General features: G+C 53.0%; 1 non-coding gene across 1 annotated transcript; it reads right to left on the bottom strand.

The window, feature by feature from the left end:
* Window positions 1-15,042: 15,042 nt before the first annotated feature.
* TRNAT-CGU (transfer RNA threonine (anticodon CGU)) lies at window positions 15,043-15,116 on the bottom strand. Its single transcript has one exon. It is a non-coding gene; the product is annotated as a tRNA-Thr (tRNA).
* Window positions 15,117-15,122: the final 6 nt, after the last annotated feature.

Here is a 15,122-nt window from a genome sequence, read left to right as displayed (position 1 = left end):
TTCAGGAAAGCCAGGCCCAGAAGCCACAGCATCCACCATCCCTCCCACCCCCGGCCCCACCAGTTGAAACTGACAACACATACAATTCAGGAAAAAAAAATGACATCGCTAAGTGGTCATCACATCACTTTACTGTACCTTTTCTCCCCCCCACCCCATCCCCACCCGCCTTCCTGGCCTTCCCTCATTTGGGGGCCAGGCCCTACATAAGGCCAGGCTCCCTCTTGTCACCAGAGGAAACTGATCTGATAAACTGGATCCCACTGAGACTGGAGTCAGAGGATGTGGGTGACAGTCACATTGCTGTCACTAATGTGACAAGTGACCTTGGGCAAATCCCTTAGTCTCCCCAGACTTGTTTCTTCTCTACAAAAGAAGGTAAGACTATCTTCAATATCTCTTTCAGCTCCGAATTCTATGCTCCTGGGATGTTAGAGACTTAATGCATTCGCCTCTCAGAGACTCCCATTTCACGTTAAATTTATAGGAATGATTCCCCAGTAGAGGAATTCCAGGCTCAGAGGCACGTGGAGGAGAGAGACTTTCCAGGTGGTGGGATGGGGCGCTTCTAAAATTTCACAGCAAGCACCCTCTGTCCCCACACAGGCTGACTTTCACCCCCAGACGCTAGATCTCTCACAATCCCAGTCCCCTTCTCCTCCCCCGCCCTCCAGGGTCCCTGCCTTCCACTCAGTCAGGAATCAAGAAGCCAAATGTCCAATCAGGCTGACTACTACACGTTTAGTTTTTAAAAGCAAAATACAGTATTTATTTACATGCATGTTCATACACATGCGCACACACACACACACACACACACACACACACACACTGTTGGGGGCAGGAAAGGGCCAGGGAGAAAAATCAGCTTTGACAACCTCATAAATGTCAATTTCTGAGGGGGGCTGAGCTAGAAGATGAATCCTCACAGCTTTAATTGGAGACATGATGGTCTCACTTTGCCAGGCAGCCTCGCCTCTCCCCCAGACCCCTCCACAGATAACAGGGCCCTTGCCTCGCTCGAATTGACGTAAGGCCTCTGTCTGCTGGAGTTTGTTTCTGGGATGTCAGAGGTACAAGCGCAAGGGGATGCTCCAGTGCCCCTCGGAGAGGAGAGGCCGGAGCAGCCTGGGGACGGTGCCCAGGCTGTGCTGGCCCTAAATGAGATCCAGCAGAAACAAAGGGGCCCTCCCGACTGGGGATGCTTCTCCCCACCTAACAGGAAATCAGAGGCACCTTTTCATCCAGTGATGGTGTGCTAACCTAGGTACAGTGGGAGGGGGACACAGAGACCTGGGGATAGCACTAGAGAGGAGGCAAGGAAGCCAAGGGCCTTCCCCAGAAAGGCTTGTCCCATAGTAGTCTGGAGGACCACTCCACAGCCAGACTGCTGGAGTCACTTGCCCAGCTCCACCACCACTGCACCTTGCCTCAGTTTTGCCATCTGTAAAATGGAGGTAATCACAGTATCAGGAGAGGATTTAAGGGGCTGATACAGGTGGGCTAATACAGATAGAGCACTTACTTGCTCTCCAGCCCAGCGTGCCTCTCTCGGCCAGAGATCTGCAGGCAGCACTCCTGGGCAAACTGCAGAGCCCGGGCACCATTATGCAAACAAGCTGCATGTCGTGCATGAGACAGCCCGGCCAGGACTGACAAGTGCCAGTCTAATCGATCTGGGCAAGAACCACAGTCCTCACCATCACCCTCCAGGCCCGCCCAGACACCCTGACCAACCACTTCCCAGTAAAACACGGAGGAATACTTCTCCCTCAGGACCACCCCACCCCAACGGCTCCCGCCCACTCTAGAATCCCCAACCATTCTCCTTCTGCCCTCCTGCAGACCCCAGTCCCAGCCATGCAATTTAGGTCATTTTTATATTAGTAATAGCCCAAGTAACTGGCATCAGCACCGTGCTTTACAGTTTACAAAGCCATCTTTAATTTACATGTTTTTTAATCTTTTTTTAATTGAAGTATAGTCAGTTTGCAATGTTGTGTCAATTTCCGGTGTACAGTATAATGTTTCAGTCATACATATACAGACATATATTCATTTCCATATTCTTTTCCGTTATAGGTTACTACAAGATACTGAATATAGTTCCCTGTGCTGTACAGTAGAAACTTGCTGTTTATTTTATATGTAGTAGTTAGTATCTGCAAATCTTGAACTCCTAATTTATCCCTTCCCACCTCCTTTCCTCCCTAGTAACCACAGTTTGTTTTCTTATGTCTGTGAGTCTGTTTCTGTTTTGTAAATAAGTTCATTTGTGTCTTTTTTTTCTTTTTTAGATTCCACAAATGAGTGATATCATATGGTATTTTCCTTTCTCTTTCTGGCTTACTTCACTTAGAATGACGACCTCCAGGTCCATCCATGTTGCTGCAAATGGCATTATTTTATCCTTTTTGACGTCTGAGTAGTATTCTATTGTATAAATATACCACAATTTCTTTATCTGACTTACATGTTTGCATTGTTAATACACTTAAATGGGTCAAAAAATTAAAAATATCTATTAAAAGGCAAACAGTGAGGACTCTTCCTGTTACCCATCTCCTTTCCTTCCAGAGTCCAGCCCCAACCCCCACAGGTGACCCCCTGTTATTAGTTCCTCAGAAATCCTTCTAGAATTTCTCTATGTAAGCACAAGCAAGGACTCCTATTTCCTCCTTTTTTAAACACAAAACATAGCATACTGTACATAATGTTCTGGACCTTGGTTTTCTTCGCTTAACAACATGTCTTAGATATCAGTATGAAGCTTTTTTTTCTCTTTCCTTTTTACAGCTGCTTAACAGTCCATCACAGGGGCGAACCATAGTCTCTTAAGAAACTCTTCCCAATGGACATTTACATCGTTTCAAAATCTCTTCTCATTGCAAATAATGCTGCAACGCATAACCATAAACACAGACCTGCTGCACTTACACAAGTATATTTGTAGGATTAATTCCCAAAAGAGGAATCACTGGGTCAGAAGATATATGTGTTTGTAATGTTGATAGCTTCTGCCAAATTGACCTCCATGCAGGTTGTATATATTTACCTTCCCATGAGAAATGCCTGATTCTTTACAACATCCCCATTAGAGCAAGTTATCAAATTTCTGGACCTTTGCCAATCTGATAGGAAAAAATTATTTATCGGTGTAATTTTAATTCACATTTCTCTTATTCTGAGTGAGATCGAACATCGTTGCATACGTTTAAGAGCCATTCGTATTGTCTTCCCTTAGATGTTCTTTGCCACCATTTATCTGCTTTGGCCTTCACAGCACCCCTGTGAGTTACGGAAGGCAAGTATCAGCAAGATCTACATTTTAAAATGATAAAGCTAAGACTCAAATCATTTAAGATACTGGCTGAAAGCCACAGGCTGGTGTGGGGCAAAGCCACACTCCATCTTGCATTTTCTCTCTTCTGCCTTACCTCACCCCCACTGAACCAAGAACAGTGCTGAGAAGTGTCACAAGGAGGAGCCAGGGGAACGGGAGTCCAGGGACCTGTCTTTTCCCTATGGCTGTGAGTTACGGCTCTGCCTTTGGGCCGGAACCTCCCCTCTCGGATGGACTTTCCGTATCTCTAAAACCAAGATTTGAACTAAATCACCAAGGTCCCTTCCAGGAAATGATTACAGTGGGAAGCACTCCATGAATCTTTTATTATTACTTCTTTTTGAGCAGAGGAAATAAAACAGTTTTCAGACCTCCCAAGATGAGAGCTTTCAAAGCAAACGCGTTGATGTGAACCTAGTCTAATCAGAGGTGGTGAGATGGGTGGCAGGGGAAAGGAGAAAGGAGGGGCTTCAGACAGTGTCGGGCGCTGCTGCACTGGGGCGCGGGAGGTGGCCTGGACTGAGAGCTGATGGCGAGATTTTCAGGAGTCTTGCGGGCCGACTGATCTGACAGCTGAAAGTGGCCAGGGTGGGAGGATTTACACCACAGAAACCAGCAAATGCTGCAGATGATAACATCCCCATCTCCTGCCCCCGGAGGCGGTTGTCTCTAACACCTCGCCTCTGCTGGAGGGCCTGCAGAAAATCCTAAGCAGCGATGAGACCGCAGAGCGAAGAAGGCTCGCGGGGAGTGCGTTGGTTCCCAGGTCGAGGCGAGCACGCCCAACGCCCGCACACGCGCAGACAGGCCGCTGGCTCACATCCTCCGCGTCACCTGTGGGGGTAAGAGCGTGGGCCCCGGGGCAAACTGTAGGAGTCAAATCTCTGCTCGCACGTGCTTGCCGTGCGACCCTGAGTAACCGCTCGGCCTTGAGTCCCTCGTCTGCAATGACCACGGCCCCTGCCTCCCGGGGCTTTGTGCAGATGGATGAGCTAACCCATAGGAAGCACTGCGAACAGTGCCTGCCACCATCAAGCGCGCCGTCGGCGGTGGGCACTACGGTGGCTCTTTTTCTGCAGCTGTGCGAGCGCATTAGAGGCGCATCCTGGGAGGGGAACCTCCCTATCTGTAGCTATGGGGCCTGGGGCAGCCCTCTTGCCCTCTGGGGCTGTTCCCATATCTGACCATCCCTCCCCCTTCTCTCTAGCTAGTGCCCCTTGATCCTGTGATGAACCCAGCTGACAGCGGAATGCCGGCTCCGGGCCTCCTCCCTGCCCTTTATCCCCGGGACCAAGAACGGGCCCTTCACAATGTGCTTGATCAATATTTGAATGAATGGAAAAATCCATCTCCCACCCTCACCCCAAACACACACACACACACACACATCCCACACACACTAATACCTCTCTCCAGACCAAATTTCTGGCTCTCATCTATTTCCTGCTAAGACAATAATTGACGGTTTTGCTGATCATGAACTTAAGGCATGATCATTTTATAGAGGTGTCTGCCTTTTATAAGGGAGGTCTTTAGAAACGATAAAACCTTTCACGAGCAAACTCAAGGAAGCTATAATGGGTGAATTATATGGGGGAGATATCTGAGACCCCCTACCCCACTCGGAGTGCCTCAGAGCGGATGAGCACATAGGGGAAAAGCGGATGAGCACATAGGGGAAAACCGGGCCCCCAGATCACACAGCCAACAGCCGTGCCCTCTTCTGAAGCCCAGTTCAGCTGTATCAGCTGTCCTGACCTCTCCTGTCCCCAGCCCTGCCCCCCACGGAGGCCTCATTCTGGCTTTGTCTGGCCTGCCAGGGCCTGGAGTTGTGTGCGGGGGGGGGCCTGGCTCTCTAGAGCAGCAGGTCCCAACCAGGCCGGGGTGGCCCAGTTTGCAGCTCCTGGAGGCTCCCTGGCATTTCAGTTAAGTGTTGCTAGGCCATGAATCTCAAGTGCCCAGAAGAGCTGGCATAATGGCCCTGTGGGCTCACACCCCTGCCAGCGAAGACCAGATGATTATGGATGAAGCAGGAGACCCCACAGAATGCAGGGGTCAGTGAGTCAATCGATGAAGCCCTCCTACCCGAGCCTCTCATGTGAGCAAAGCATGGGGTTGGGCTCCAGGGAGAGAAACTTCCCATGCCCCAGGTCACTGTCACCTGTCCCCGAGCCCCCATCAGCTCTGATCTGGCCAGGGCTAGGGCTGTTTTAGGGGAGCCAATCCAGAGCCTCGCCTTGGAGGATCCCTGAAAACAGAAGGAGTCCTTCAGGTTGTCTCTCCACTAAAGAAGAGCCCCTCTGTGGCTGGAGTCTGAGCTTTCCCATCTGGGGACCCCAGCCAGCTGAGCCAATCTGATCACCTCTCCTGGGGATGCTCTGAACAGGGCCCATCTCGGGTCCAGACCTCCTGGAGGAGAAGCTGGTGGTTAAACTTTCCGCCCTTTCTACAACGCCAGCTTCTGGAGGCAGGAGGAGGCACCGAAGACCAAGCCAGCGGTGACCTAAAGGTGCCCACAGATGTCAACAATGACAAGCCTGGGACACTCAGAATATGACCACATTCAGATACAGCAATAGAACATCCTGTCCACCCCACCTGATCCGCGTTATCAGGGGCACCTGGAATTGCTGGCATGCTCTCGCAGGTGCAGACCACACCCCGCACTCAGACAGAGCCTCGTCTGGGGTGCGGTCAGCAGGGAGGGTCTCTGGGCTTTCCTGGGGTGGGCGTGGGGGGAAGGGAAAGGGTACTCGGGCTCCAGCCAGAACTGCTGTCTTCTTTGGAGCAGGCCCCTGGGAGCCCAGGCACTCACCGCCAGGCCCTGAGTGCAGCCCCTCCAGCCGGATGGTCTCCATTGATCCACTGGAGCTTTTGCCAACAGGTCAGTTCTCCATCTCAATCCTTCTTGCAGCTCCCATCCCCTCCTCCTCAGGCCATCCATCATCTGTCCACCTGCCTGAATCAGCAGGAAGGGGCAGCTTCTTAAAGGAGCCAGGCTCAACCCTCAGGTGCCCTGTCAGCTGCCCACGGGTAACGAAGCCTCCCTCTGTCCCAGGACCTTGACACTGGGTCTGGCCATTTGCGCTGCCTCTGGTGAGCTTCAGAGGGAGCCAGCCCAAGCCAAAAGCAGGTGGACCTAAGAGTTCTCTCTATCTCTCATCACCTCCATGGGACCATCTTGTGTCCTCTTCCCAGGGCTCTTAGTCCAGTGCCTCATGGAAGCTGAGACATGAGCTGATAAGACTTCAGGCATTTGTCTGCCAAAGGGGACCCTGGAAGATGATGACTTATGATTGAATAGAGGCATGCAGTTCCCACTCGCCCTCCTGTGATCTTATTCAAGCCTCCTGACCACCCCATGAAGTTGACCAGTGTTAATAACTATCTTACAGATGAGAAGATCAAGGCTCAGAGAAGTGAAGTGACTTACCCAAGGTGGCATCGTCATCAGAGGTGAGTCCAGGACCTAGTTCTTTTTCCAATCTGCCACACTGCCTCTTGGAAGACTTCAAGTCGCAAAGGGATGACATTCCTACAGGGACTCTAATAAACAGCGTTGGCAGGCAGCTTCCTGGCGCCGCCACCCACCACACACGGTGCTCTGGCACACTGCAGAGGGCTTGGCTGAGTCCAGTACGGCCACACAGGAGCCTGGTGACCTCCAGCAAGTCATCAAGGCTCAAGTTTGAATTTCCGTTTCATCATCTGTAAAATATAAACATACCCATTGCTTAGAAAGGAGCAGAGAATGGGGGATGCTCTGGATTCTAGGAAGCCCTGTGCCCAGGAGAAGGGGCCGTGGTCACCCCTCCTCCAGACGGCACCCACGTGCTTGAGACACGATGATCTACTGTGGCGAAACAGCCTCCACAGCTGACTGTGACTTCTGTCAACAAAAAGATACACTCTTCCTCCCACGATTCCCTTTGTGAAAGGACCAAAGAGGACCAGGCCTACGGCTGACAGAAGCAAGGAGGAACACTACATGGAGCTGGGAAGGGATCAGGTCAGGGATGGTGTGGACCTGGAGGCAGGTGTTCCTGGTAACTGAATGAGGGTGAGCCCAGCTAGGACAACTGGAGGGAGAAGGGGAGGTTGGTCTGAGGGACAGCTCTGTGACCAGCTTCCCAGGAAGGGGAAGTTGGGTTTTAAAGCCCCTTGCAGGCATCTGCTGATGAAGGACCTCAGTCCGTGAAAAGTGCCTCCTAGGTGTTCACAGCTGTCCCCAGGTGCTGGCTCTCTGTCTTCTGGCACTGATGCCATCCCCACTGAGACCACCACACCTATGTCTTCAGTTCTGCACTTTTTTTTTTCAGATTGAAGTATAGTTGATTTATAATATTAGATTATTTTTAGGTATACAACATAGTGATTTAATATTTTTATAGATTATACATCATTTAAAGTTATAAAACATTGGCGATATTCTCTATGCTGTACAGTATATCCTTGTAGCTCATTTATTTTATACATAGTAGTTTGTGCCTTTCAATCCCCTACCTCTGTCTTACCGCCACCCGCTTCCCTCTGCCCATTGGTCACCCCTAGTTTGTTCTCTAGATCTGTAATTCTGATTCTGTTTTGTTATATTCATTCCTTTGTTTCATTGTTTAGATTTCACATATAAGTGATAACAGTGTTTGTCTTTCTCTGTCTGACTTATTTCACTAAGCATAGTACCCTCTGGGTGCATCCATGTTGTTGTAAGTGGCAAAAAAAAAACAAAAACCATTGGGCACTGAGGCCTTGGATCTGTTGACAGTGCTTGGCAACAGTAGCAAAGCAAGGAAACTCCCTTTCCCTTCTCTGCCTCAGCCTCCACTATAAGAGCACCCAAGGGTGCAGCTAGTGCTCTCAGTGAAGGAAAGGATGCTGAGAGACAAGTCCTAGAAACAGATACCCAGGCATGGTTCCACTGTGGTCCATGTGAATGGTGCCCCCTGCACTTGTGCAGTGCACAACCTGTGCCACTGTACAAATGGCTCTGTAGACACTACACAGTCCTCAGAGGATCCGTCTCCCTGACAACTTGGGCTTTATTCCTTGGTCAAGCAGGTCAGGCTCACCTGAGCCCTCATTATGAATGGTGCCCCCTAGAGTTGTTCATTGCTCAGCCTGCACGACCATGCACAGAGACCCTGCAACAACATCTCCATCTATAGGGTGAGTCTTCTCCTGGGAAGCATTTCTGTCCTTCATGGGATGAGATCCACCCCATCAGTTCTCCAGACATTTCTGAATCCCAGCAGCGGGCCCCACTAAATGTTTAAATTAAAACTTCAAACTCATATTTTCCATACTCCCTCTCGCCAGAGTCATTTCTGCTTCCTTGTTGCCCAGGCAATCTCCCCAAAACAAAGGATTGTAGAGTTAAGGGGAACTTTGAAGGTCTGCTAATCCAGCTCTATCATTTTGCAGGTGGCAAAATAAGGCCCAGAGAGGGGACGAGACTCGCCCAGCATCCCACGGCTCACAGCCAGTTAGTGGCAGAGCAGGGATGAGAGCTCCTAGTTCAGTGCTCTGCCTAGGGTACCGTCTCAACCCTCCTCGTGGACATGTGGAGGTTAAGAGCACAGAGCTGCTGACAAGCAAAGGAGCCCCAAGCACAGAGCCTTCCACACTACGGCCGGCTCCGCTGCCTTCACCAGCAAAGGAAGCAAAAGGTCTTTTCTCTTTTTTTCTTTTTTTTAAAGAGTCCTCTCTATTGAGTCTACTGGGAAGAAGGCTCCTATGCTGGGTCAGCCGAACCGGAAGGCAGGACCAGGAGAGCACAGGCTGGCTGTCAGGGTCTGACAAAGTTCCAAATGCCCCACAGGAATGTGGCCCAGCCTCTGCCTTAGGCTCAGGCTAGACTTGGCCGGTCAGTTCTGCCCCCTGGCCCTGCAGGTCCCAGACACTGGATGCCTGGCTTTGAGTGCCTGTCCTTACCGCCTGCAGGCTGATCGCCAGCCTCCCAGACCTTTGCCCACCAAAGCCTGCCGAGGGCTCCACACCCTTGCTGTACAGCTGAACCACTGCCCCCGGCTAGCCATGCTCCCCGGACCTCCTCAGTGCCGCCCCAGCACCACCTCCCAGCCCAGAGCCAGCCAAGCTCCCGCTCCCTCTGAGCCAACAGTCCTTGAGAAAACCAGAGTTTTTCTCACTGGTTCTCAGGCATAACCCCAGCTTTGGACAAACCACCCAGCAGCACCAGAATCTGGCCTCAGCAACCATTCTACTTTTCAAAAACTGCAAACTCTTGAGGCTTCTCCATCTTCTGTGACCTGACAGCATGGTCTTATCCCAGCTGCTCCCCGCAAAGCTCCCCCACATGACTTGCCCCTCTGGCTCCTCGCCCAGTCTCCATCTCAGTTCTTTCCTTCTTGTGTCAGCACCTTCCCATCCATCCCATTCGCCCCCCCACCCTCTGTCTCCTCTCCATCAGCCTCTCCCCTCCCTCGTCTCGTACACACTCATGGACCGAGCTGTTCCTATCTGTAGCGGGGAGAGGAACCTGGGAGCCAGGAGCTGCCTGCACAGGAAAGCTGCCCCTGGGGATTAGGGTCACGGATAATGTAGACAAGGACTTGGGGGAGAGGGAGTTTTGGAGGAAGATTGGAAGGGAATAGGCCCGCACAGCATCCCTTCCCATACGGATCAGGGAAGTAACCAGCAGAAAATGAACAGCCTTGGTCTAAGTTCCCCTTAATTAACCTGGGCTCTGGCCCGTTCCCCTGGGCATTTACTCGGGGACTTGCCGTGGTGACACTGGGGAAGGGAAGAAAGCCTTGCTCAGAGAAGGCAGAGTAGCGGAATCAGGACCCCCCCTCCCTTTTGTCCCTCCCCATCCACTTAAAAGGTTAGAAATGATCTCCCTGGGGATGTCGCAAGTGTCGACATTAATGAATTGTTCCTGTGGATTAAGCACATAACAGTAAACAAATTCTAATAAAATGTAAATACATCTGAGAGGGATTAAAAAATTAACTTGGCCTCCGTTTCTTTAAGTGGAAGATAAGGACTCAGGCGAGAGGATGCTGAAGGCCGCTGTCTGGCTCAGATGTTCTGCTCCTGGAAATGTCAGGGGGCAGGGGTTTCTCTGCCCCCGGGGCACCCAAGGGCCCTGGCTGTGGAGGAGTCGGCTGCGGTGCAGAGAGGGGCACAGGCAGACGGGCAGACATCAGCAAGGGGACACTTGCCCATTCACAGCTCTGTTCAGAATTTGGTCTTCCGAGAAGCGTGCCCCGCACTGAGCCGAGGGCCCGCCCGTACTTCCTGCACCTGTGGGCTGAGCTGCCAGGCTCCCAGAGATGCAGCACCAATCAACCAACCACGACACCAGACCCAGGTCGGGGCCGCTCACCTTCAGCCCCATTCCTGCCAACCCAGGACCACCTGCCTCCAGTCCCAGGCCTGCTCCTTTCACACTTGCCCTCTCCTAAGGATTTTAGTCTATCCGGTGATGACCTGCCCCAGGGCATTTGCATTTTAAAAGCGATCTGCTGGGAGAAGCCGGGGTGGGGGGGGTTGGCTTGGACCCAGAATGCTAAAGATGGGTTTCCTGGAGTCTGGGGGGGAAATGTTTCTGGATGGGGAGCCCCCTCAGGGCGCCACAAATCATTACACGCTGGGGAGCACCTGTGTCCACCCCACCTCCCAAGAAAAGTGGGCTCCGTTTATTCTTTCCATCCAGAAATTGGTTATCTACGCCTACCGTGTGCCCAGCATGGCCTTAGCTGCTGAGGGTACAGGATGCATTAGGTTAGGAATGAATCCCGCCCTTAGCACGTTTGCAGTCCAGTGGCAGAGATGGCGAACCTCCTGCAGATGGTTCTCTGGCTCCTGTCTGCCCACCCCCTGCCCAGCTTCCTCCTGCTGCGGCAGGGCAGTGGCCCCAGGCTGGAGTGGGGGGTGTCTTCATCCCACCCGTTGGCAGGCAGCGCCAGCTGGACCACCAGGTACTCCTGCCTGGCAGAAACCTGCCCCCTTCGCACAGGCGTGCTGGCTGCCTGGCCACGGGGGGATGCGGCAGCTCAGATGAAAGGAAGAAATGGCCCCTGTGGCTTCTGCTCTCTGGCCCTGCCTCAAGCCAAAGGTCTTCTATTCTAGGAGGCAAGCTCTCCCACTTCTGGGCGTAACCGTGCAGGCAAGGCCTGCCCTGCCCAGGTGTACGGAGTCCCCCAGCCAGGGGCCACCCAGCCAGGGGTTGAAACGCCTTTGATGTTGCCCACCCCTGTCACCCATCCTCGAATGCTCTTCCGGTTTTCTTCCTCCTTCCTGTCAAAATCCCATCCGGGTCCTCCTACTTCTGCAAAACCTAACTTCACCCCAAAGCTAAGGGATTCTGCTCCTCTGTGCCTCCGTCCCCAGGTTTACGAGACAAGTGCTTCTCCCTGCCCGCCTGGCAGGGCCACTGGCAGGTGAAATGAGGTCGTGGGTGACACGGAGCTCTGCGGTGCCAGGTGCCATACTGAGAGCCGTGCGTCTATTCACTCAGTCTTCACAACAAGCCTCAGAGAAACACACTATCTCCGTTTTACAGGCATGGAAACAGATGCACGGAGCAGGTGCCAGAAGACACACAGCTAGCAAGGCACAGAGGCAGGATCTGAAGGCAGGTGGTCAGGCCAGAGTCTGGGCCTAACCAGCTACACGCACCTGCCCCCGGAGCGGTGTGTGAACGAGGACCACCGCACAAACTCAAGGGCAGTGTTATTATCCCAAGTGCTGCTGCCCCTCAGGCACACCTCAGGCACCACCCAGCCCTCTCTGAGCAGCCGTCTGAAAGCACAAGGCTGACCCTGTCCTGGGGTGCAGGTGCCAGAATTATTTAACCCGGCTCTGGGACTCAGGCTCCCCCAGTAATCCCTCAGAAGCCCATGCTCCCTCCTGAAACCACCAGCTGCCTCTGGCCCGGGGATCCAGGAGCTGCTGTCAAGGAGAGGGCTCTGGAGGTGGGGGGGAGCAAGGAGAGAGGCAAGGCCTGGCCAGAGCCTGAAGATGGATGGGTTCTGCTCCCCGCTGGCCGGCATCGGATGGGCCTGGGCTCTTAGGAGTGAAGGGGGACAGTGAGGAACCGCCCTGCCTCCCACGGGGAAGACAGCCTGATGTCTGGGCAAATCAGATGCCCCCTCCCAGGCCCTCTCAGGCCTTCACCTCCCCCTCCCAGCTCAATGACCTCCCTCCTTGCTTCCCAGCCCTACCCTCTCTGAGATCTCCAGCTGCCCCGGCTGATTTTATAAATGGCCCTGGCAGGCGGTGGGCACCTTGGCTAATTGAATCAGCACCCACGAGGCAGGAGGCAGGAGGCTGGTTAGCATCACGGCTGAAAGGTGGTGGCAGCAACAGCTTGAGCGCAGCCATCAGGGAGGAGTCTGAGCGAGCAGAGAAGCCCAGGCAATCTGGGTCTGGGTTTATTCTGAGGCTCCAAGGTGGGAACTCACCAGGGGGTCCTGGCCGCCCACACCATAGCCTGGGTGGACCACAGACCAACACATACACACACACACACACACACACACTAACACACACACACAACATGCACACACCCTACTCCTACGCTCTGGGAAAAAGAACATACAAGGAAGAGGAGGCAAGAAAAGAAACAGGAAGAATGATGTAGCATGTTCATGTGTGCACACGCAGTTACGCTAATCCATGTACATATCTTTATGCCGCATCACCAGTTGTGATGCCATTCTTACCTGCCCTGATGTCACCTCTGCATAATAATTAGCAAATGAAAGCAGGCTCTAAGTGCTCCAACCCAGCAGAGCATCTCCTGGTATCAACAGCTGCCAAGAAGCAGTCCCTGGAGCCAAGGGACCTTTTCTTGGTAGAGCTGTCACCTGCTCTTCCATTGCTCTGTCCCCTTCGAGACCAGTCTGTTTCCTCCCCTAGGAAAGTGCCCCTTGACAACAGGCTGCCAGAGAAACACTTCCAAAAGGGCTGGACCTCTGTGTTTCTGTCTGTGGAGATTAATCCTTGAGGCTCACACCTGCATGAATCTATTCCTGCAGAGCCAGTCGGCTCCACGCTGGTGGAGGTGGATCTATGCTGGTCCCCCAGCCCCCCAACTCCAGGCTGGGCTGGTCCTTGGTGTGAACTAGGGAAGGATGCACGTGTCCCAGGAGATGGTGAGGTTAAGGTTGGGCTGACAGAGTTTTCTGCAGAAGGACCCACCCGCCCGCCCGGTCACATCTTCTGAGAAGGACCTTGCTGGCTGGGTCAGCATCCTCCAAGACAGGGCCAGGACTTTCATGACCTCTCCCACTTCCCTAAACGCTCCCCTCCCCTCCCCCCACCAGCCCTCCCCCCACCTTTCCCCAGCCCCAATCTACCACTTCCCCTTTCAAGCAAAACTAGCTTCAGAGGGAAGAACTCCCAAGTCCCTACATCTCAACGGGGAGGAGAGAGGCGAGGAGAGAAGCAATTTTCAGCTGAGGGTCCCAAACCTCTCGGAGGCAGGGTCCACAGGTCTCCAAGCGGGATTCTGAGGATCTGAAGGGACAAGCTCTGCCATGCAGGTTCCTCAAATTATCCCTCTCTGTTTGGGGGCAGTAAACCTTGAAGTTCCCTCCTTCAGGGCCAAGACCCCATACCTGGCAGCTGCTAAGCCCCCAGCGGCCTTTCCTACAGGCTAACACTGCCCCCTGCTGGGCTGAGCTGGGATGTCCACCTCAAAGGGCTCTGAAGGAAATTAGAAAGGGGGTATTCCTGCCTGAAAGTCCCCCAGCTTCCCCCTCTGGTCTCGAGAGGGGAACGCCTGAAACCGTTGGAGGCATTAGGCCTCCCGGCCCCCCGTGTATTCTGAGGCTGAGACGATGGCAGCAGCAGAGACAGCCCTTTGGCACAGACAAGAGTCAGGGCTCCTGGCAGGCCTCCCCCTCCGTCTCCATCTTGCTCACCTATTGCCTCAAATCCCTCTAATAAGGGACAAAGGCACAGTGCAAGACAAGCCCCCGGGGGAGGCTGGGCAGTCCATGGGTCTCCCTGTCCGAGTTCCCTCCCGAGCTCTGGGGCTGCTGCTGGACCTCCTCTAGCTGGGGAGAGTAAAGCCATCTTAGCCTCAGACAGTCCGGAACTGAGCTCACCTTCTTCCCCAAACCTGAATCTCTCCAGAAACCCCATTTCTCCATGTTCCACATCCGAGGTGACTCCAAGACCCACAGGCCCTCTCTCTACAGTGGCATTTGAATCCCCAGTCTTTCTGAATTTCTCCTCCCAATTCAGCCCGACCCACTCTACCCCCAGTGCTTTCTCCAAGGGCTGTCAGGGTCATTGCCATTACATGCAGCTCTCATGGGACTTTCTGCTCAGAAGCCTTGTCATTCCTCCTTCGCCTTTAATTAGGTACCAATTCCTCCAGGAGTCTGCCTTCCCAAACTACTCTGAATGTAGAAGCCTTTCTGAGCATATGTGTGTCCCTGCCCCCACACCTCCACTCAGGTTCTTCTACCCAGGATGCTCTTTCCCCATTCCTTTAATCTTCATCGCGTCCCTTCCCACCCTGAAAATGCCACCTTTGACATGAAGCCTTTCTTGGTCCCCAGCACGAACAGTTATCTCCTCTGACTCCCAGGGCCCCGAGTCACTTCTTGTGGCACTCTTGTCCCCCTTTCGTTATGGACATCTGTGCCCTCATCTCAGCCCCTTCTGGGTTTATTTATTTATTTTTTTGAGGGGGGAGGTAATTAGGTTGGTTTGTTTGTTTTTAATGGCGGTGCTGGGGATTGAACCCAGGACCTCGTGCACACGAGGCACGCGCTCTACCGCTGAGCTATGCGCTCCCTCCTAT

The sequence above is a fragment of the Vicugna pacos genome, chromosome 31, assembly GCF_048564905.1.
Source record: "Vicugna pacos chromosome 31, VicPac4, whole genome shotgun sequence".
Classification (NCBI taxonomy): Eukaryota; Metazoa; Chordata; class Mammalia; order Artiodactyla; family Camelidae; genus Vicugna; species Vicugna pacos.
The sequence above is the reverse complement of the archived record's forward strand: the minus strand, read 5'-3'. Positions and strand labels throughout refer to the sequence as shown.